Source organism: Pleurodeles waltl, chromosome 6 (genome assembly GCF_031143425.1).
Source record: "Pleurodeles waltl isolate 20211129_DDA chromosome 6, aPleWal1.hap1.20221129, whole genome shotgun sequence".
Classification (NCBI taxonomy): Eukaryota; Metazoa; Chordata; class Amphibia; order Caudata; family Salamandridae; genus Pleurodeles; species Pleurodeles waltl.
In genome coordinates this window covers 1,702,588,454-1,702,613,191 of record NC_090445.1, presented here as the reverse complement: position 1 = coordinate 1,702,613,191, position 24,738 = coordinate 1,702,588,454, and the positions used below count along the sequence as shown (strand labels likewise).

Genomic DNA, 24,738 nt, shown 5'->3' with positions numbered 1-24,738 from the left:
AAGACAGAGTAAGATGACAGTGATGAAGAAGGAGTTAATGTGAGTTGTGTAATGGAAGAACACAAAAAGACATAGGGGGAAAAGGAGCATATATGGCTAACAAAGTGAGAGAGTGCAGAGAAAATTAGTGGGAAGGGGAGAACATGAGTAATTGAGACACTTCGAAGATCCTTTCCTCAGACCTTAGTAATGTTTAATTCAAAGTCCATATTTTCAGGCTTGAAAATTTTTCAGTTCTAATTATTCACCATAAAATCATTATTATCATCACTCATTTACCTAATACTGCTAACAAGCATTGGCAGCACCAATATGTTGAGCTTCTTTTAGGTGTGTGTTCCTTGTGTGATATGTCTGGTTAAAGTAATAGAAAACTCACAGAGAGGCAATCAAATACTGGTCGGTGCTTTAATGTACTTGCAAGAAAGTGTCACTCAGTGTCACACATTTGGCTGTAGAATGTCACTCATGTGCAGACTAAGCATCCCGCCCTGATAGAGGTTGGTGATGATGGGATTACAGACCTTCTCCAGCTGTTTCTGCTGGTGCTCATACTCCTCCTTCTCTGCCAGCTGGTTCTTCTCCAACTAGGCAATGGTATGGTTACCTTTCTCCACAATTTTCTTCTGGCCGCCCTCACAGATCTTGTTTTTAAGGTTCTCATGTTCCAAAGTGCTCTTCATGTTGAAGGCATAAGACTCCAGTGAATTCTTCATGGATATTTTCTCTCTCTGGGCCTCATCATCTGCTTTGTATCTCTCAGCCTCCAGCACCATATTCTCGATCTCCTCTTTGCTCAGTCAGCCCTTGTCGTTGGTGATGGTGATCTTGTTCTGTTTGCCTGAACTCTTGTCCACAGCAGAGACATTCAAGATGCAATTGGCATAGATGTCAAAGATCAACCCAATCTCTGGTACACCTAAGGGGTAGGTGGGATTACACTCAGCTCATATCTCCCCTAGAGTTTGTTGTCCTTGGTCTGCACACAGCTCCTCAAAGCGAGTTCTGGAGACAAAAGTGTAGAAATCGATGCCATCATACAGGGAGTCAGTCTTGATGCTGGTCTGAGTGCTGATAGACAGGGTTTGATTGGCTCTCTCACAAGCCATTCTCAGCCTCTTGACCACCTTTTGTTCTGGCTGATGCCCTTCTTGTTTTCTCTTCAGCTCCTCAATGAAGTGATTGACCACGTGGATGTCAAAGCCTTCGCCTCCCAGGTGGGTGTCTCCAGCTGTGGCCTTGAGTTCAGAAATGCAATCAGGACATTGCGCTCTCGCCTGCTGCTTTTCTCCAGTCCATAAGCAGTGGTTGCTTTGCTACAGTCAATTCATTGATGATTCTCAGCATGTTCAAGCCAGTAATAACTCCAGCTTCTCTAGTGCTCTGATGACAGCATTGGAGACTGGGTGGTCCAAATATGTCTCATCCGTCTGATTCAACTTGGTCAGCGCCATGGAACACATTTCCTAAGGTGAACTCGCCTTACTCTCACCTGTGTACCCCACCGGCACCTGGGGCTTCCCTCTCTCTCTCACTTGATTTAGGGGCCAGGGCTTCATGTCATCCTTCACCAGTGTGTCACTTAAAAACCTGCCAATCAGTCTCTTGGCATTACAGACGGTGTTCTGGGGGTTGAGGTCCACCTGGCTCTTGGAAGCGCCTCTAATAAGCCTCTCATTGTCTGTGAAGACTACTTAGCTAGAGGAGGCGTGGCTGCCCTGATGGTTGGCAATGATCGCCACCTTCTCATGCTGGAAGACCCCCACACATTAGTAGGAGTGCCCAGGTCAATGCTAATGGCGAGCTCTTTGGGGGTAATCAGGGCCACTGGAATTGTGTGGCTGCGGTGATTTTCGCATAATTAGAGATCACCGGACTTGCCACATAATCCACCATCTGATTCATAATCTGCAGATTTTAACCAAAAAATGTGTCTGTAACTCAGACAGTTTAAAAGTTACTAAAAAGGCAGTGACCTGGGTTGCCGCGCACCGGAAGGACGTTTGCAAAGGTTGACCGTTCACCTTTCTGTTTCTTATTTCTATATTTGTGTATTAAACTGGTACAGTGATGTGCCTCCTAGCCCAGGAAGTGGTAATAAGTGTAAAAAGGACAAAATTATGAAGTAATACTGTTAAAAAAGTGCAACATTACTTCACATATTTTGCCTTTTCTTGCTGCATAATTTGGCCCTCTCCTGCCACGTAATTTGGCCCTCTCCTGCCACATAATTCCAGTGGCTGTGGGTATAGTCCTCTTTAGCGCTCTAGAATGCTCTATTTCTTTCGCTTCACCCAGCTCCAGTCTGTAGGAAGTTGGCTCTGTATGTACTATTTCAAAGTAAGAAATAGTGTGCACAGAATCCAAGGGTTCCCCTTAGAGGTAAGATAGTGGCAAAAGTACATAATTATAATGCTCTGTTTTGTGGTAGTGTGGTCGAGCAGTAGGCTTATCAGAGGATAGTGTTAAGCCTATGTTGTACACACACAGGCAATAAATGAGGAACACACACTCAAAGACTTACTCCAGGCCAATAGGTTTTTATATTGAAAAATATGTTTTCTTAGTTTATTTTAAGAACCACAGGTTCAAGATGTACAGTTAATACTTTAAATGTAAGGTCATTCACTTAGATACTTTAGGAACTTTGAATGAAAACAATATCATGTACAGTCTTTGTAAAAATGGCAATAAGCTACTTTCAAAGTGGACACTGTGCAAAAATCAACAGTTCCTGGGGGAGGTGAGTAAAGGTTAGATTAGGAGGTAAGTAAAATACTTACAAGTGTCAGTCCTGGGGCATAGGCAGCCCACCGTTGGGGGTTCAAGGCAACCCCAAAGTTACCACACCAGCAGCTCAGGGCCAGTCAGGTGCAGAGGTCAAAGATGTGCCCAAAACACATAGGCGCCTATGGAGAACAGGGGTGCTCCTGTTCCAGTCTGCTAGCAGGTAAGTACCTGCGTCCTCAGGGGCAGACCAGGGGAGTTTTGTAGAGCACTGGGGGGGGACACAGGTAGGCACACAAAACACACCCTCAGCGGCACAGGGGCGGCCGGGTGCAGTGTGCAAAGCAGGCATCGGGTTTTGTATAGGTTTCAATGGAGGGACCCGGAGGGGGGGTCACTCTAGCGGTGCAGGCAGGCACAGGGGGGGGCTTCTCGGGACAGCCACCACCTGGGCAAGGCAGAGTGTCGCCTGGGGGTCACTCATGCATCGAAGTTCGGTTCCTTCAGGTCCTGGGGGCTGCGGGTGCTGTTTTGGTTCCAGGCGTCGGGTCCCTTGTTACAGGCAGTCGCAGTCAGGGGAGCCTCTGGATTCTCTCTGCAGGCCTTGCTGTAGGGGCTCTGGGGAGTCGTCTCTGGTTACTCACGGGTTCGCAGTCGCCGGGGAGTCCTCCCTGAGGTGTTGGTTTTCTGCAGGTCGAGGCGGGGGGCATTGGGTGCAGAGTGTAGAGTCTCACGCTTCCGGCGGGAAACGCGAAGTCCTTGGAAGTTGCTTCTTTGCTGCAAAGAAGAAGCTGGTTTTGAACAGGGCCGCTGTTCACGGTGTTTCTTGGTCCTGTAGTCCAGGGCAGTCCTCTGAGGCTTCAGAGGTCGCTGGTCCCTGTCGGATGCATCGCTGGAGCAGGTTTTCGAAGTTGGAGACAGGCAGGTAGGGCTGGGGCCAAATCAGTTGTCGTCTTCCTCCTTCTCTGCAGGCTTGTAGGTCAGCAGTCCTTCTTCTTTCTTCAGGTTGCAGAAATCTGATTTCCTGGGATCTGGGGAGCCCGTAAATACTAAATTTAGGGGTGTGTTTAGGTCTGGGAGGGCAGTAGCCAATGGCTACTGTCCTTGAGGGTGGCTACACCCTCTTTGTGCCTCCTCCCTGTGGGGAGGGGGGCACATCCCTAATCCTATTCGGGGAATCCTCCAAACTCAAGATGGGGGATTTCTCAAGGCAGGGGTCACCTCAGCTCAGGGCAGCTTACGGGCTGTACTGACTGGTGGGTGACTCCTCCTTGTTTTTCTCATTATCTCCTCCAGCCTTGCCGCCAAAAGTGGGGGCAGTGGCCGGAGGGGCGGGCATCTCCACTAGCTGGGATGCCCTGGGGCGCTGTAACAAAAGGGCCAGGTGTTACAGTTCCTGCAGGGGGTGGTGAGAAGCACCTCCACCCAGTACAGGCTTTGTTCCTGGCCACAGAGTAATAAAGGCACTCTCCCCATGTGGCCAGCAACATGTCTGGTGTGTGACAGGCTGGCAGAAACTGGTCAGCCTACACTAGAAGTCAGGTTGGTATTCAGGGGGCATCTCTAAGATGCCCTCTGGGTGTGTGTTACAATAAATTGCACACTGGCATCGGTGTGCATTTATTGTGCTGAGAAGTTTCATACCAAACTTCCCAGTTTTCAGTGTAGCCATTATGGAACTGTGGAGTTCGTGTTTGACAAACCCCCAGACCATATACTCTTATGGCTAACCAGCACTTACAATGTCTAAGGTTTTGCTTAGACACTGTAGGGGCATAGTGCTCATGCACATATGCCCTCACCTGTGGTATAGTGCACCCTGCCTTAGGGCTGTAAGGCCTGCTAGAGGGGTGACTTACCTATGCCACAGGCAGTGTGAGGTTGGCATGGCACTCTGAGGGGAGTGCCATGTCGACTTAGTCATTTTCTCCCCACCAGCACACACAAGCTGTGAGGCAGTGTGCATGTGCTGAATGGGGGATCCTCAGGGTGGCATAAGACATGCTACAGCCCTTAGATACCTTCCCTGGTATCAGGGCCCTTGGTACCAGGGGGTACCAGTTACAAGGGACTTACCTGAGTGCCAGGGTTGTGCCAATTGTGGAGACAAAGGTACAATTTATGGAAAGAACACTGGTTAGCAGGGTCCCAGCACACTTTCAAATCATAACTTAGCATCAGCAAAGGCAAAAAGTTAGGTGGTAACCATGCCAAGGAGGCATTTCCTTACAGAGTCTATCCCCTGATTGAGCTTCTCAGGAGTCCTGGAAAACGTTTACACGCTTGCTTTTACATGCTCAGCTTGTAATAATCACAGGAGCCTCAGGTAAAAGCAAGGCATTATATTCACGTAAGATCACCTTAGCTTGTATAAAACGCCTCAATCATCCTGCCCCCAACCATCCCCATCATCAATATTCTAACTGCAGCACGTAAAAATCCATGCACACAAACAGATGAGCATACATTGCAATAGACCTGAATCAGGCAGTAAACTCACACATTTTCAAGCCAAAAATGAAAATAACCTTTGCTTCAGTGTATGTCAATGAGGAAAATTAGGTCCTCCCATTTTTTTTAAAATTCAAAACCTCTCTTGTTTCAAAATATAGTTGTGTGCGTAAGCGTGCAAGCCTACACAAGCGTGCAAGCCTTTACATGTGATGATCTCAAGAGCGCAATAGTAGGCCAACTCGTCCGTATATTGGTTCCCTTGGGTGACAAAATCCTCACCGCTCCTATGGACATCACACTTCACAACTGTGATCTGTTGTGGTCTCGGTTCTGTGCACAATCCGGTAACTTCAACGCAATTGTGGGCATCCTTGCACTCATATGGAGTGGGCAGCAGGGTTGCAGGATTGAGAATATTACAACACCGTAAGGACACATTTTCTGCAGCTCGAGTAATTCTCTGATAGCGGGTTATTCATCTTGTTTGTGAGATGCTGCATGCATGTTTACGTCAAGAGGCTCTTAATGGAATGAGGTACCATGACAATTAACAGGTGACCCATCACAATGTCTTCAGTTTGCTGTATACTCAGACTAACTGCTGCAACCACTTTGAGACAACCAGGTAAAGCTGCGGCTACAGGATCAAGCGTAGCTGACAGATGGGCCACCAGTCTTCTGGAATCACTATGGGTCTGTGTCAACAAAGACAGTGCACACCCGTTTCATGACGGAACAGCAAAAAATCTTTGGTGTAGTCTTTTATTCCAAGAGTGGGTGTCCTGCAGAGTAAATTAACTGAGCTCCTAGAAGGCTTCCATATTCTTGTCATTCTTTGGGATAGAGTCATTGACATCTGTGTGTGTCAGCTGCTATAGGGGCTTCGCCACAAGGGAAAAATTGGGGATCCATTGTCAGCAGTGGCCAACCATGCCCAAAAAACATGTGCACTTCTTTTTGTGTGATTAGGAATTTCTTCTTAACCCCTTCGCTGCCAGGCCTTTTCCCCTCCTGAGCCTTTTTTTGGCTATTTGGGGCAGTTCGCGCTTAGATCCTCATAACTTTTTGTTCACATAAGCTACCCACGCCAAATTTGCATACTTTTTTCCCAACATCCTAGGGATTCTAGAAGTACCCAGACTTTGTGGGTTCCCCTGAAGGAGACCAAGAAATTAGCCAAATACAGCAAACATTTGTTTTTTTGTTTTTTCAAAAAAATGGGGAAAAAAGGGCTGCAGAAGAAGGCTTGTGGTTTTTTCCCTGAAAATGGCATCAACAAAGGGTGTGCGGTGGTAAAATCACCATCTTCCCAGCTTTCAGGAACAGGCAGACTTGAATTAGAAAACCCAATTTTTCAACACAATTTTGACATTTTACTCGGACATACCCCATTTTTACTATTTTTTGTGCTTTTAGCCTCCTTCCAGTTAGTGACAGAAATGGGTGAGAAACCAATGCTGGATCACAGAAAGCTAAACATTTCCGAAAAGTAGACAAAATTCTGAATTCAGCAAGGGGTCATTTGTGAAGGTCCTACAAGTGTTTCCTACAGAAAATAACAGCTGAAATAAAAGAATATTGAAATTGAGGTGAAAAAAACAGCCATTTTTCTCCACGTTTTACTCTGTAACTTTTTCCTGCAATGTCAGATTTTTTAAAGCAGCATACCGCTACGTAAGCTGGACTATTCTGGTTGCGGGGATATATAGGGCTTGTAGGTTCATCAAGAACCCTACGTACTCAGAGCCAATAAATGAGCTGCACCTTGCAATAGGTTTTCATTCTATACTGGGTATACAGCAATTCATTTGCTGAATTATAAAAAGTGACAAATAGGTATCAAGAAAACCTTTGTATTTCCAAAATGGCCACAAGATAAGGTGTTGAGAAGCAGTGGTTATTTGCACATCTCTGAATTCCGGGGTGCCCATACTAGCATGTGAATTACAGGGCATTTCTCAAATAGACGTCTTTTTTTACACACTGTCTTACATTTGAAAGGAAAAAATTTAGAGAAAGACAACGGGCAATAACACTTGTTTTGCTATTCTGTGTTCCCCCATGTCTCTGATAAAAATGGTACCTCACTTGCGTGGGAAGGCCTAGCCGCCCACGACAGAAACTACCCCAAAACACAACGTGGACACATCACATTTTCACAAAGAAAACAGAGCTGTTTTTTGCAAAGTGGCTAGCTGTGGATTTTGGCCTCTAGCTCAGCCGGCACCTAGGGAAACCTAGCAAACCTTCGCAGTTTTAAAAACTAGACACCTAGAGGAAGCCAAGATGGGGTGGCTTGTGGGGCTCTGACCAGGTTCTGTTACCAGAATCCTTTGCAAACCTCACAATTTGGCCCAAAAACACTTTTTCCTCTCATTTCGGTGGCAGAAAGTTCTGGAATCAGAGAGGAGCCACAAATTTCCTTCCACCCAGCATTCCCTCAAGCCTCCAGATAAAAATGGTACCTCACTTGTGGGGGTAGGCCTAGCGCCTGCAACAGCAAAAGCCCCAAAACACAACATGGACACATCACATTTTCACAAAGAAAACAGAGCTGTTTTTTGCAAAGTGCCTAGCTGTGGATTTTGGCCTCTAGCTCAGCCGGCACCTAGGGAAACCTAGCAAACCTGTGCAGTTTTGAAAACTAGGGGAATCCAAGATGGGGTGACTTGTGGGGCTCTGACCAGGTTCTGTTACCCAGAAACCTTTGCAAACCTCAAAATTTGGCCCAAAAACACTTTTTTCTCTCATTTCGGTGACAGAAAGTTCTGGAATCAGAGACGAGCCACAAATTTCCTTCCACCCAGCATTTCCCCAAGTCTCCCAATAAAAACGGTACCTCACTTGTGGGGGTAGGCCTAGCGCCCGCGACAGCAAAAGCCCCAAAACACAACGTGGACACATCACATTTTCACAAAGAAAACAGAGTTGTTTTTTGCAAAGTGCCTAGCTGTGGATTTTGGCCTCTAGCTCAGCCGGCACCCACGGAAACCTAGCAAACCTGCGCAGTTTTGAAAACTAGACACCTTAGGGGAATCCAAGATGGGGTGACTTGTGGCGCTCTGACCAGGTTCTGTTACCCAGAAACCTTTGCAAACCTCAAAATTTGGCCAAAAGAAACAGTTTTTCCTCTCATTTTGGTGACAGAAAGTTCTGGGATCTGAGAGGAGACACAAATTTCCACCCAGCGTTCCCCCAAGCCTCCCGATAAAAATGGTACTTCACTTGTGGGGGTAGACCTACTCCCCGCGAAAGGAAATGCCCCAAAACACTATCTGGACACATCAAAATTATCAAGTACAAAACTTCCTGTTTTTGTGGGGGGCATCTGCGTTTTTGGTCCTGGGCTCAGCAGCCTTCTAGGGAAACCTACCAAACCCAGAAATTTCTGAAAACTAGACACCCGAGGGATTCCAGTGAGGTGTGACTTGCGTGGATCCCCCAATGTTTTCTTACTCAGAATCCTCAGCAAACATCAAATTTAGCTAAAAAATCAAATCACATTTTTACCACATTTCTGTGCGGGATCACCGCACTGGGACAAATTTCATACCACCCAATGTTCCCCTCAGTCTCCCGGTAAAAATGATACCTCATTTGTGTAGGTGGGCCAAGAGCTTGTGAAAGGGAAGAGCCAAAAACATGTCGATATTGAGGGGGAACCAAAGGGGGTCGAAAAGGGCAGTTTGCAAAAAAAACATTTTTAGTCTGACAAGTGCAGCAGAATTTTTATCAGTATAGATGAGACAATGCTGGGTGGTAGGAATTTTGTGGATTCCTGCAGATTCCGGAAGGTTCCATCACAAAAACGTGGGAAAAATGTGTGATTTCCAGCAAAGTTGGAGGTTTGCAGGGCATTGTGGGTACAAAAATGGTGCAGGGTGCATGTGAAACATCACCCTGGAATCACCCGTATGTTTAGTTTTCAGATGTGTCTAGGTCTGGTGGATTTTTCTACATGGCAGTGTCCCAAAGTCCATAAAGTGCAGCCCTCACAATTCAAAGTGGGACGATTTTGAGAGTTAGCCAAGCTCTCATGGCCCAAATGTAAAACCAAAACCCAAAATAATCAAATGTCTTCTTGCTTGCTGTGGGTTAAGATGTTTTAGAGTGCGGGGGAGAGATGAAAGACTGTTACCCCCCTTCAGTTGGGGTGGGGGCATAACCAGGCCCATACTGGTTGGTAGCCACCACCCCAATATATATATATATATATATTTTAATTCCCTGGCATCTAGTAGACTTTCTGCCCCCCTGAGGTGTGGATCAGGGGTAATTGCCCCCATCTGCCCACTGGTGGGCAGAACAACTTTGGCCCCATTTATTTGGGGTGGGGGTATGGCCATACCCCCACCCTCTTATTTTGGACAAAAAAACTTCCCTGGTCTCTGGTGGGCTTTCTGCCCCCCCCTTGGGGGCAGATGGGCCTTCCAAAAATAGGCCCATCTGCCCCAAAGGGGGTCAGATATGGCCAACAGTAATGTCCCCCCATGGGAGCGACCCTTACCCAAGGTGCTGCCCCCCTCAAGAAAACACATGCACACACCAATCCCTGCCTAAGTGGTTTCTGCCACCCTTGGGGGCAGATTGGCCTAATAACAATAGGCCGACAATAACAATAGGCTGATCTGCCCCCGGGGGGGGGCAGAAATGGCCTAAAATAAATTTCACAGAGACCCCCCCCCACCCCTGAAGCGACCCTTGCCTAAGGGGTCGCTCCCCTTCTGTGAATTTGTCGTAAAAATAAATAAAAAAATCCCTGGTGGCTAGTGGTTTCTGACCCCCTTGAGGGCAGACTGGCCTCATAAAAATAGGCCTATCTGCCCCCAAAGGGTGCAGAAATGGCCTAAATATAATTTGCCCTCTAGGGAGCGACCCTTGCCTAAGGGGTCGCTCCACAAAAAAAACCCACAATAACTGTGGGGGCAGTTCGGTCTAACAATAGGCCGATTTGCCCCCAAGGGGGGGCAGAAAAGGCCTTGAAAAATACTGCACCCCTGGGGAGCGACCCTTGCCGAAGGGGTCGCTCCCCTCATGCCAGTTTCCATTCAAAATAAATCCCTGGTGTCTAGTGGGCATTTCAAAAGCCGGATCGCTTTACGATCCAGCTTTTGTAATGCTCTGAGAGACTTCAAAGGGAAGGAAATTCCTTTCCTTCCCTTAGAAGCCTCTCGGGGCCCCATCACATGATCGGAAGAGAAATGCTGGAAGCTCAGGCCAGCGCGCAAATGCACGCTGATGTCATCAGACGTCACTGGGGGTTCAGAGGGGATCGGGGTGGAAGGGTAAGGGCTTCCCCTCCCATCCCTGCCTTGGGGGGGTGGTAGGGAAGCCCACAGAGTGAGCGCTAGCGCACCCTCTGAGCTCAGTGCCGAGGACGTAATGGTTACGTCCTCTGCACATGAGCACTGTGCCGTAGGATGTAACCATTACGTCCACGCACAGAACGGGTTAAGGACGACCTCAATGCGGTTATGGGACACCCCTCCTTGCTCCTTTCTCAATCTAGTGTCCCTGGTGTTTGACCTCTCTTAAGCAATACTGCAATTTCTCTGGGGAAACTGTGCCCATTCTCAGCTATATGTTTGAGTAGGGCTGTGGTATCCTGTCTACAAACGTCTTTTGTCATTGATGGCACAAGCAAGTCATTAATGTACTGTACTAGGGTGGAATTGCACAGCAGTTGCAGCGTCTTTAGATTCTTAACTTGGTTGAAGTATGAAGGACTCGGTATACCTTTGATGAGCACAACACCACCCGATAGTTTTCTCTTGGAACCTGAATGCGAAGAGGTATTGACTTTCTTCATGGAGTGGAATGGAAAATAATTCCTGACTTAGGTTCATTACCGTGAACCACTCAGCTTCTGGGGGAAGCTAGAAAAAGATCACCACTGGGTTCCATACCACAGACACCATGGAACAACTATTTGGTTTATTTGTCGTAAATTCCTCAACTTTTTATTAGCTTTTTGCATGGCCATGAGTGGGGAGTTACATGGGCTCCCAATGACTTTCATCAGAATTCCCTTTTCTCACATACTCTTGATGATTGGCATCACGCCAGCTATAGCTTCTGGTGTCAATTTGTAAGAGTGTGTTAGGGGAAAAACTGCTTCCGACCTAAGAGTAATATTTAATGGGGCAGCTCCTTTAATTAAGCTAATCTCATTCCTTGTAAAGCCCCATACCTGTTCCCTGGTTGTGCTCCTTGGCTTGATGAGCTAATCTTCTGTGGTAAGAACAGGAATAATCTTGGACTCTTGTGACTTCAATTTAAAGTCAGTATCGGCCTCTTTAGTCTCTTGTTCGACTCGGTTAGGTGTGCAATATCAGACACGGTTGAGCTTACATATGAGGTCTCTTCCTAAAAGGTTTATGGGGCTTGAATCACAAATGACAAACTGGTGCTGATCTTGTGTGGACCCCATCTTTATGGGGACAGGTGCTGAAACTATATTTGTGTGTTGCTGATTCGAAATACCTACTACTTGCAACTCTTTACCAGAAAGGGGCAGGCTTGGGACCACAACCTCTCCTACAGTTGAACGAGTTCTGCCGGTGTAAATCAAAAAGGAGCGGCATGATTATTAAATTCCCCCTCCACACAGGGGCCACTGATGCACGGTCAGAACTGTGTCAGTATGCAATCCTCCTCCCCTTTCAAGCACTGTTGTTGGGACTGTTAGAATGCAACTGAGCTCTCAAACATGATGGGGATCTGTGGAGCCTGATTTGGAAACTGAATTTGCTGAGTTCTTAAAGTGGGCTGGAAACGAGGGGCCCTGTTCTGCATCTGCATAGGTGACACAGGGGCTTGGGGCAACCCAGACTTAGGAATTTTGGGGTTTATTGGGGTCTAGGCATAGGAGAGATCCCTCCTTAACCATGGTATTAGGTAGTTCAGCATTGATGTGCAACCGGTCAGGATTAGATCTAAACTCCCTCTTCCAGTGAACAGCCTTGTTGCAAATGTGACATAGGCTAACTTTCTTTAAAGCACTAATGGTTGTACCATTCACATTCCCTTGCCCCTCCCAGGCCCCAATGTGTTTTCTACACAGGGCATGGCAACTCCTTGGCAACCGACTACTTGTATTGAGAAGAAATCTGTCATCTGTCACACTCACACCTCTCACTCCCCCATCCTGCTCAAGATTGATCAGCACTACCATGAATCTTTCCCTTAAACCCTTTCGCATAGCCTCTAAGTGCCACTGCAGTATCGGGCATAGGGCGAGATTTTGTCCTGAGGCTTCAACTGCCAACAGAGTATGCACTGAATTATCTGAATACTAGTCTTGGGTCAGATCCCAAGCACAAAAGAGGCAACAATTTCTCCCGCGTTCTTAACCAGGGGATCATTCATGCTGCTATGTTCTATGTATGCTTGCATCAGTCACTCAAAATAAGAATGTACTGATTCATTGTACTCCTGTTCAGTTCTAAATGTCTTGGGCCAATTCATCTCCCTTTGTGGAACCTTCACTTCACAGGTGGGCTATAACTGCATCATATTTGTTCTTTACTATTAAGGACGGGGCATTTGTGTTTGCCACTCATGGGAATTCTAGGTCGGCCAGTTCACAATCCTTTTAGACTCTGACCACAAATCTTTCAAGGCTGCTATCTTGAACAACATGTTCAAACCGTCCCACAACACCACACCATGGAGATAGTCACAATCATATCTGAGTGTATCACTTGTCAGGGATATCCTCTAACTTGGGGAAAGATTTTGTGAAATGGAATAGGCCAGCTCGAGACCATAGAACATGTATGTAAGCACCTCCCTGAATCCCCCCTTAGAGGATACTCCTTCACTGCCGCTTCTGTGTCCTCTCCTTTCTTTTCATCTGTGGGATCCCACCTTAGACCTTCCTTCTTTGATCATTGCCCCTGAACCTCTCCACATTACTCCATTATGTGATGTGTTCCATCAATAACTTCACATGCGTTCTCAAGCCCCCTGGGCTTCAGTGCCCATAGGTCCCTGTCACGGCTGTTATTCTGGCATTCCTTCATAACTTCTTTCTCTGAGTCAGATCACACCCACACTCATCCCCTAACGTCTCCATCTTTGCGCACACCTCATGTGCTATGCTTGTAGCTTCCTTACCTAAATAGATTAGTTCACTCTCAGTGTAGTTGCCTAGAAAGCCTAACCCCCACATTATCTTTGACTATCTCTTCATGTTCAGTCTTGAACTGGGCATTGTTTATTCTCAGTGAGACTGATCCACTGGGTGCTGGGATTGTTCCAGAAACTGTGGCCCGTAGGGGAGTACCTGTGATTCCTCCTCTTGGGTCTCCGGGAGCTAAAGCATGTGCGGCCCTGGGGCTTCCTGCTTGGGTCGGACTGAGCTTGAGGGGTACTCATGGCTGTAGGCAGGGCCACTGGCATTATTTAATTCTGCAGCTGCAGCAATTTTTTGCATAATTATGGATTTGCAGGATTTGCCACATAATCCATCACCTGCGCATAATACGCAACTTTTACCAAAAAAATGTCTCCAGCTCAAATGGATCAAAAGTTACAAAAAATATGGTGACTCAGGTTCCTGCGCACCTTGAGGCTTTTTGCAAAGGTTGAATGGTCATCTTTCAGTTGCTAATTGCTGTATTTTGGGGTGAAATTAGTATTAAATATGGTCAGCGCTTTTCTCATACACTGTTATCCAGTGTGAAAATTATAAAATAAGGAGGTAATACTATAAAAAAATGTCTGCATTAATCTGCGTAATTTGCCTTTTCTTGTCTCATAATTTAGTCAACCGTGCTGTATAATCTGGTCTTCCTCTGCTGCATAATTCCAGTGGCCCTGGTTATAGGGAACGAGAAGGGGCTCATGCCGGTTATGGACTCAGTCGTGGGTGATGGGGTACTCGGGACAGATGGGGTCTGGGTCCTTCCTATTTCAGTGTAGCTTAGGGCACACTCACCTTGGCAAGTTCATATTATATGAGGAATTGGGTGTAGTAACTGCTACTGTAGCTGCACTGTAGAGCAGTGGTCTGGACCTCAGGAGTTCACATATGAGCGCTCTCTATCTCTTTCTGAGTTTGACTCATCTTTGACCTTCTTTGAAGGGGTGGGATTCTCCCACCCTGGAGTTTCACTGTCTAACGCGAAGTAAGAGTCTTCTTCTCACTCACATCTTCTCTGCCTTTCATCATTCTGAATGTTCAGCTAACAACAACATTTCCTGCAGATTATTAGCCTAAACCTCTTTCTATGTTTCTCACTCAACAACTGTTCCCACAGATTCAGAGCCTCGAATTGAATTGGCCTAGGCTGAGGTTTCAAGTCATATATTCTTCTCCTCTAATTCTTAACCTAAGGTATGTTGTACATCCCATACAACGGAAACTGTAATTACACATATTTCTCAGTTTTAATGGTGCTGGTGCCATTGTTTGAGCCATACATGTGAGGAACCCTTTCTCCCCACCAAATGGTGGTGTGCCTTTAGATGAAAATGTACTTGTATTTTCTATTTATTTCTGCTTCTTTGAGGACTGTATCCCTATGATTCTACTTTAAGTATCAACTATGGCCTCTCCTGTTTTATTCCTCTCTCTCTCACTCACCGAGTTCTTCGTTCGTTCTTCAATCACAGAGCAGTTAAGTCAAAAGTCAGCCAACCACAGCATCTGTCAGCGTATACCTGAATAACACCCTATGATGTACACAACCTGTGTGCTGTTAGGCTCTCCTGAACTCCATTCCCTCTTGCTCTCTTATAACTTTTGTCTGCTTCTTCTGTATAAAGTGAAGTCTCTACAACGGCTACCCAATCAAAAGGACATTAACACAACAACAGACTCTAGTCCTGTTGGAATTTGTTCTGACCTATGTGCTTCTTCCTGTGTTCTTGGGAGTGAACGTTAATCAGCCTTAATACAATTTTACAGTAGGAACATAACTACTCTATCTTAGTATAACTGATAGCGCTGCACAGTACACCTCACCTTAGCAGACTATACGACAACATGTTAGATCTCTAAATTTCACTTTAGGTACTTTTACTGATGATAAGCCGCAGCAAGCACTTCATACAGTGTAGTCAAAAACACAATGACCACACTTTCGCTATCAATCCAAACGTCAAAGCCGTGTAGTAATTTAGTTGAAAATCTGTCCACTGCACCTCAATGCTCCATCTCCCACTACGTGTCCCAGAATGCGCCGCTTTTCTTTTCAGTCTGCACTCATTTACACACAGTTTCCCTATTAATACTCAAGTTCTCATTCTCAGGTTACGGCATTGACCACCCAGCTCCTCACAGATGTCACTGGTCAGCATCAGGGAGTGGACTGTGTTGATTTGAGTTTGGGGCACAAACACCTATACCATGAAGGTACAGTTCTTGGTTTGTAAAGTCAATGATGGATCCAGTTGGACCATCCTCTGCTACCAGATCTGTTAGCATGCAAACCTATGCATTTATATCCTTCTTTTCGTGCTGGCACTGGACCAGAAGCAATGGTTGTAGGAGGCTGGTCTGGCTTATAGTGGGTAACTAAGGTACTTACACCTTATACCAGGTCCAGTTATCCCTTATCAGTGAAATGTAGTCCGTGTCTAGAAGCCAGGCTGTCTAGGGGTAGCTGTAGGCAGAGCAGCCAAGGCTGAACTAGGACACATGCAAAGCTCTTGCAATACCACTATAGTTACACAGTACTTACACACAAGTAAAGACAATACTCAGTGTTTATTTTAGTGACAAAAGGCCAAATATATTTTAGAGGCTATACTCCATTAGGAAGTAAGTATTATACATAAAATATACACTAGTAACCAAAATCAGGTAAGTAAACAGTCGTAAAATAGTGCAAATAGTGCAAAACACCATAGGTTACAATGGGCCTACGGGGAACACAAACCATATACTAAAATAGTGGAATGCGAATGTGGGTTTCCCACCTAGGCAAGAGTAGTGTGTAGAGGGGCGCTGGGACTGTAAGAAAACACCAAAAGGTAGGTAAAGTACCCCACCCCAGAGCCCAGGAAAACAGGAGTAAAGTTCAGCAAGTTTCCTCAGAACACACTAGAAGTCGTGATAAAGAATTATGCAAGAACCAAGCAAGACTGCAAGACACCAATGATGGATTCCTGGATATGAAGACCTGCGGAGAGAGGAGACCAAGTCCAAGAGCCGCTGAAGAGTCAAGGGAGAACAGGAGCCCATGCTAACCCGGATGAAGGTGCAAAAGTGAAACCTTGAGTTGGAAGAAAAAGTCAGAGATGCACCAAGACAGCTGTGGTTCCTGCTTGGTGCAAGAGATTTCCCACGTTGAGTAGATGAATGCAGGCTGATGTTCGTCGTTGGATTCTGCCAACAAGCCTTGGCTCATGCAAGAGACGCATTTGGCAGGAAAAAGTGCTGCCTGGGCCCAGGAGGGACCTGGAGGTCTCAACTCAGACTGAGGAGACAGAGTGGGCTCTCAGCACTTCGGAGAGCCCTCTGAAGACCAGGCAGCACCCACAGGGGTCCCAGAACACGGGACAAAGGAGTTGCAAATCGCAGTCATCGCAGCACTACACAGAGGGATCCCACGCCGCTAGAGAACAACTCAGGGAGCTGAGCGTCGCAGGATAGAGTGCTGGGGACCTGGGCTAGGTTGTGCACAAAGGATTCCTTGGAGAAGCACCAGAAGCCCTAGGAGCTACAAAACACGCGGTGCACAGGGGTACTGTTTGGCACAAGGAGGCAAGCTCTTACCTCACCAAATGTGGACGGGACCCAGAGTACTGGTCATCACTGCAGAGAGGTGCCTGCTGAAGCAGGGAAGTGACTCCGTCACTCCACAGGAGATTTTTCTGTCCTTCTGGTGCAGGATGAAGACAGGCAGTCCTCAGAGCGTGCACGGCCTGGAAACTGTTGCAGTTGTTGGCAGGAGCAGGTGTAACAGAGTTGCAGTATTCGTCTTGGATACTTTGTTGCAAGTTGTAGAGTTCCTGGAGCAGTTCTGCGGTCGATCTGACGGTAGAAGGTGAAGCAAAGGATGCAGAGGAGTCCTGCTGGAGTTTTGCAATCCGAATCTGAAGAAACACCCAGAGGAGAGGCCCTAAATAGCCCTGAGAGGGGGATTGGTCACTTAATCAGGTAAGCACCTATCAGGAGGGGTCTCTGACGTCACCTTCTGGTACTGGCCACTCAGATGCTCCCAGAGTTCCCTGACCATCCAGCAAACAAGATGGCAGAACCCAGGGACACTCTAGAGGAGATCTGGGCACCACCCCTGGGTTGGTGATGCACAGGGGGAGTGGTCACTCCCCTATCCTTTGTCTAGTTTTGCGTCAGAACAGGGACTGGGTGTCCCTGAACCGGTGTAGACTGGATTATGAAAGGAGGGCACCATCTGTGCCCTTCAAAGCATTTCCAGAGGCTTTGGGAGAATAGCCCTCCCATGCCTGGAACACCTATTTCCAAAGGAAGACGGCGTAACACCCCTCTCCTAAAGGAAATGCATTGTTCAGCCTTCCTGGGATTGAGCTGCTCAAGCGGCAGGAAAGCAGAAGCCTGTCTGTGAGGTGGCAGCAGCTGGTGCTGCAGTGAAAACCTCAGAAGTCTGGTATCGCAGTACTGGGGGGACATGGTGGAGCCCCCTGTGTGCATGGGATTGTGCAACAAATACTGGAATCAGTATTGGGGTACAATTCCCAGTTGTTAGACACCTCACAAGGCCATATTCAGGGTTACCATTGTGAAGTTACATATATGTATTGACCTATATATAGCGCACACTTATAATGACACTCCCCCACTCACGAAGTCCAGGAAAATGGGCCTGATGACGTGGGGTCACCTCTGCTAGTGCAGGGGTGCCCTCACACACAGGTACTATGCACCTAGCCTTCAGGGACTGAAGGCCTGCCATATAGGTGACTTATAAGTGACCTGGTGCAGTGAAAATGGCTGTGAAATAGTGCTTATACTATTTCACTCAGGCTGCAATGACAGTCCTGAAGAAGTGTTTGTATGGTCTCCTCATGGGTAGCAAAAGAAATGCTGCAGCCCTTAAGGATTCCCGGGAACCCAATGTCCTGGGTACCTATGTACCATATACTAGGGACTTATAAGGGGGGTCCAGTATGCAAATTTGTAGTGAAATAGAGAGTCACTAGTATGTAGTGACAAATTTGACAAATTTAGAAACAGAGAGAGCATAAGCACTGGAGTTCTGATTGTCAGGACTCCAGTGACACAGTCAAGCATACTGACAAAAAACAGTGAAACAGACTGACATGTAGGGCACAAACTATAAGCACTGGGGTCCTGACTAGCAGGATCCCAGTGACCCAGTCAAAACGCACTGACAAACAGGCCAAAAATGGGAGTAACTATGCTAGAAAGAGGCTACTTTCTCACAATAGTCCCTACTAGACTTTGGTGCTGCCCGCTGGACCCATCTCTCTTTTAGTAAGTGAGGTGACAGAGGTACAGAAGTCAAGAACAAAGCATTTCTGGTAAGGAACAACAGATAAGGATTGTTTTTTTAGATTTAATTAAGATTTAAAAGTACAGAAATGCATAAGCTGGGCCATCTAGGTTAAATCAAATAGCACTAGATGCAACAGAAAATACAGCAAAACTCAGGAGAGTTCTGGTCAATATCCAGTATAGATTTGCCTTCAAAGAGTGGGGCAGGGATCCCTTCCTTACATAGGGAAAGCCCATCCTTTTATAGGGCTTTCCACAAGGCGTCACACATTCACTACATTAGTACATGGGTCACATGATCACAACCAATCGAAATTAAGCAAAAAAAACAACAATATGTAATGAAATACATTCAAAGGTTTTCTCACTATTCTAATACACGAGTTCTAGTGTTTACAGCTGAGATTTTCAAAGTATGACCCTTACCTTTACATGTGGCCCTCTAATCAGCAGGGGCACTGGGCTGCTGTTTACTCGACTCAGTACTAATTTTTAAAATATATTAAATAAACTGGGAAGCATTTAGCTAAAGTTTAACTGAAGTGAACCTAAGGAAGTAACTAGGGTATCCTGTGCCACTTAACTTTAGTAACTCCCTCATTTTTAAAGACATCTTGCAATAAATGTGTAAAAATATGATAATGTCTCTTCAGAATTCAAAAGGGCAAAACCAATTCACCTTAATATATCAGATAATAGTGTATTACATTGAGAAGTATTTTAAGTTATTGTTTTCAAATATGAATTTAGAAATATTAATAATTCCTTCTGCCCTGACAAGGGTGCCCGTAGTGAACTAAGAGGCAATTCTATGTCAGGACCGGAGGCTTCTGATTATGCTATCTCTTTCTTTACGGTCAACACACAGCAGCCAATAAAAAGTCAAACTACATTTCCCATGAGACCACAGCCTCGGTCTGACCCCCAATCAGGGCCTACCATCCCATATATATATCATAATCCTCGAAGTCCGTCCTCTTTCTTTGCTGCTGCAACGCAGAGCTAAGTACTTTCATTTCCCTAACGACTTGTACTTGTATATGCAAATCCAGTCAAAAGATTCAGCGTTGCCTTGTGCCTTCATGCGCTTTTTGGGTTCATGTTTTTCAACATTATTGTTCTTAAATTGACGGCTCGCAACATGCCGTTTGACCAGGCCTATTGATTTGTTGTATTTTGTATATGCCCTGCCATTGAAGAGAATTCTGAAGGCTGCGCGGCTTCCCCGATTAGTCTGCTTTCAGTCGCTGTAAGCGCGCATGCGCACAGACGTGTTTTCTCTGTGTGAGCACATTTTCACCGAGTGAAGACAGTTTTCCCACATCGGCTTCTCATGCCTTTGAATTTACACCAGCGTGCCTTCAGAATATAAACGCACGGCGGGACTGTAAAAATACATCAGAGTCTGCTCTAGGGAAACATTTTCTGGTGCCTTCCTCCTCTTACTGAGTTTACCAGAAAACACACTTTTTTATTCGTGGCACCTGGGTTTTCCCCCCAATAAAGGTATTTGTGCATCTGGGACCTCTCATATTATATTATTTGTGCACAGAATATCATGGCCAACAATATATGGATGATGACCAGCACATGGAAGAGCGCCTTGTGGAGGCCTTAAACTTACACGTTCAGGACTAAGTTAATAAAGCTTTAGTGAAAGCACTGTGTCCTTTTGCACAACCTATATTCAATTTTAGCGTTAGGCGCTTTGGCGCAGGCTCGGGGAACCCCATCCTGGTAGAGGTCAATGTAAATTAGCCTGGCCGGTCATCTCATGACCATTTAAATCAGACTGTTAACACGGTCCTGAGTGATCATGAACATGGGGCTTTCAGAAGTCGCAAACCTCCCTCCGTCCAAACTAGTCCGCATTTTTCTGACTCTTCTGATTCGGACGTGTCTCCTGTGCAAGATAAACCCCAGGGTAAGCGTAAACGTAAGGCTCACCACGCCAAAGACTCCTCAATGCCACCACCTAGTAAAAATTAGCAATTTGATCCTGACACTATTGTACATCCTAGAGCCACGGAATGGATTCCATGTCAGGAAGTGGTAGATTATGTACAGTCTAGACTGAGAAAGGGTTTTGAAAAAGATGTCCTGCGGTCTGAGTACCCTCGTCCAGCTCTGTCTGGTAAGGTTGCGTAAACCCCGGAACTTGGTCCTCATATGGTAACGTTTCTGAAAAAATAAGCTAAAGATCCCAAGAAGGGTATTGACAGAGCCTGGAGAGGTTGACAGGACAAATTGCTAGATATGTCTGGACCTCTTACAAAGATTCTAGACTTAGCAGTGCAAGCAAAAGAGACCCAGGAAATAATAGATCCTGAGACTCTGTTGGAATGGACCTAACGGGCCATTTGTCTTTTAGGGAATGCTAACTGTTCCATTTCCACGGAGCATAGAAAATCCCTTCTACTTCGCATCACTCCAAAATTGGCAGAGTTAGTGCCATCAGATGAAGGTCCTTTAGCGAACGGGCTTCTGTTTGGCAATAGATTTGTCAAAGATTTGGCCAAATATGTGGCCACCTTTTCGGCCTTGAATAAAGCCCAAACTTCCATCAAGAAGGTATTTAATAGTGGCCTTTTTCGTAGGGCCGGGCGCTTCGGAGGTCAGGCCGTTTCAGCCCCCAGAATTCCAGACCATACTACAGAGGCAGAGATCCTCCGGCTTCCAATCTAACTCTAACTTCTAACCTTCAAGAGGACAAGGATACAGGGGTCGCAACCCCAGAGGACCTCACAGAAGAGGACATTACAACCAAAACCCCGCCCAGTCAGGTAACACTTCTTCTTGCTGGGGAAGTAATTTTGGGGGCAGAGTGAGTTTGTTTGTACACAATTGGTCTCTAATCACACAAGATGTTTGGGTATCAGAAACAATACAGGGACATCATCGGGAATTTTATTCAAACCCCAAACAGTCTTCCATTCCCCCGCCTCCCCGTTTTTCCCAACAAGAGAATTCCCTTATAGATCAAGAGGTTGAAGCTTTGCTTCAGAAAGGAGCGATTGTTCCTTCCCTTCCTCACCCCAGGGGGTTCATCAGCACAATATATTTGGTCCAAAAGAAGGGAGGGGGTTGTTGGTTAGTGCTCAACCTTCGCCTCTCATGGATTGTGTATCGACATTTCAAAATGGAGGGCATCCACCTCCTTCGCGATCTTTTGTTGGAAGGAGACTAGATGGTCCGACTAGATCTCAAAGACACATACCTGACAATTCCCATTTTCACACCTCATTGACGTTTTCTTCAGTTCTTCTGGAAAACGAGGTGTTACGAGTTCTCAGCTCTTCCCTTCGGTCTGTCCTCGGCCCCTTGGTGTTTCACCAAGATTATGCGTCCAGTTGTGCAGTGACTCAGGAAAAAGGGTGCTCGTCTTATAGTTTAACTCGACGATACTCTTATCACAGCACAAGAGGAAAGTCTGGTTCTCCTCCATCTTTCCTGGACAATTCAGCTGCTCCGGGATCTGGGGTTTCTCATAAATGCAGAGAAATCTCAGTTGGTTCCCTCCCAACAGATAGATTTTTTGGGGTTCAAGATAGACTCAATTTCAACTCAGTTGAAGCTTCCCTTGACCAAGAGATTGGCCATCAAGAAGGAACTGAGGAAAGCATTGACTGTTCCTTCGGTTTCCTTGAGGGTTCTTGCCCGATTGGAGGGCCTTCTTGCTTCCTATATTTGGGCCATCTTTCCAGGGCCCTTTCATTATCGGGCTCTTCAGAGAATGAAGATCTTGATCTTCGCAGGGGTCTTTCCTATTCGGAGCAGGTAATTCCCTCTTTTTCTATGATTCACCGAGTTCTCTCCCAGTTTCTTCATCAGAAGGCGGAGATGGTCTTGGTGACACCTTGATGGAAAGCGCAGTCCTAGTTCCCAGTGGTTTTGGCCCTTTGTTGCGCAGCCCCGGTACAAATTCAGAGGTCAGAGGATCTCTTATTGGATCCAATGGGCCTTCCACATCCTCTCATTCTGGAAGGGCAGTTATCTCTCATGGCATGGAGGATCATTGGGGATCAGAGCAAGTCTCTCAGGTTTCGGAGAGCACTAAATTCTTTCTCGCCAAATCCTTTGCCCCTAGCACACATAAAAGATATGCTTCCACATGGAAGCGATGGTTGGATTGGTGCAGTCAGAGGGTGTGGATCCCTTCGGGGCCTCTGTGCAAATGATTGCAGATTTTTTGTCACATTTGGCTACTCAAGGCTTAGCCTATGGAACGGTTAATAACTTTAGGTCAGCTATTTCAGCTAAACATCCCCGAATTGATGGTAAACCGGTTGGTGAACAGCCACTGATATGTAAACTTCTACGCAGTATTCCCTTGGTGCATCTCACCCAACCTAAATATTTGATTTTGTGGGATGTTAATATAATCTTGAAATATTTGGTAGCGTGGCCAGCTAACGAGGGTTTATCCTGGAAACAACTGTCAGCGAAACTAGCTATGTTACTTTGTCTGATTTCATGCAGGAGAGTGTCAGACGTTAAAGCGGACATTGCAGGTAGAGTGTTTACTGCGAGAGTTTCTTTCTGAACTCCTAAATGCACAAAATCAAATTCTACATTTATTTCTTATCCAAGTTTTAGAGACAAGTCTAAATTATGTGTGGTCAAATGTCTAAAGGTGTATGAGGATGTCACTCGTGGATTACGTAGGACTCAGCCTGGCAGTTATTGTTTCCTTGCAGAAACCCTATGGGCCTGTGTCTTCAGCAACTTTGGCCAGGTGGGTTAGGTGGTTACTTCAAGAAGCAGGAATTGACATTTCAGTCTTTGGGGCCAACAGATCGGACTTCAGATTCCACCTTTAAATTATTCTGTCATAAACCTATTGTGGATGTAGCCTCTGGGGTTGTGGATCAGCTTTAAACTAGCATAATCAGAAACCTCCGGTCCTGACATAGAATCAAAAATGTTCTAGCTTACAGGATAATAATTTTCAATTCTATTCAGGACACAGAGGCGAGGATTATCCCACCTGTGATATGAATAACTTAAGAGTTAATGTATGACATGATGTATTATGGTATAAAGTGTCCCTTCCGATGTGTTATAAAATATTATGATGTTTTTTCTTCAACTGGAGATATTATGGCGCGATTTTATTTTCCAGATGAGACAACTACCTGAGCGTCTTCGAGGGAATTGTTCCTGATGTTCTTCTTGGACGATGTTGCACCGGTTGTGCTGTTCCCTAGACCAGAAGAGGGCATGGTTGGAGTTTGATTTCGTTGGATGTTTTAGTTCTCTAGATGAGCAAAGAAAGAGGACGACTTTGAGGATTAATATATATATATGGGATGGTAGGCCCTGATTGGGGGTCATATCGAGGCTGTGGTTTCATGGGAAATGTAGATTAACTTTTTATTGGCTGCTGTGTGTTGACAGTAAAGAAAGAAATAGCATAATCCTCGCCTCCATGTCCTTAATAAAATTGAAAATTCTTGTTGCATAAGCTAGAAAATGTTTGATTCTATGGCAGGACCCGAGGCTTCGGATTATGCTTGTCTTTCCATTAAATAGCAGCCAATAAACTTACAGAAAAAAACAAAACTACATTTCCCAAGAGCAGCTGTAGTCCAGCCTGATCAATCCCAGGCTTGCTCTCTATAAAAGTCACCATAACAAAAGTCCTTCCTCTTTTTTTGCTGCTGCGCAGCCAAAGATAAGTACTTTTTACTTTTTTCTGCATTGTATATTTATTGTATTGTTGTTATGTTTAGTTTCCACCGGCCCATGGAGAGGGAGCAGGGCTGAGCGGTGCTTGTTTTGAGGGCTTTACTTCATGGGACACGCTTTGCGGTCCCTGCCCTGATTGTTTGATAACCGTCCACGCAGCCGGAGAGTGTTACACTTCGTCTACCGGTTGCGCGAGGGAGGCAGACAACACACCAGAACCTCTGTGGCCGACCGTGCAATCAGCGGGTTTTTTCTCTCCTCCAATTGCGCGCGGCGAACCAGTTTCAACAACGTGCAATGTGGGTCTCCGTCAGAGATCCGCCGAGTGCCGCAGGGAGAGCTTGTCCGCTTTCTGTTTCCATGTTTTTTTCCTCGTGCATGCGCACCTGACGAAAATACCGATCTTTTGAATCGGATTTCAT

The 24,738-nt window shown here is 46.0% G+C and overlaps 1 pseudogene; it reads right to left on the bottom strand.

Moving 5' to 3' along the window:
- Positions 1 to 477: 477 nt before the first annotated feature.
- On the bottom strand, positions 478 to 24,738 carry LOC138301818 (heat shock 70 kDa protein 1-like; annotated as a pseudogene).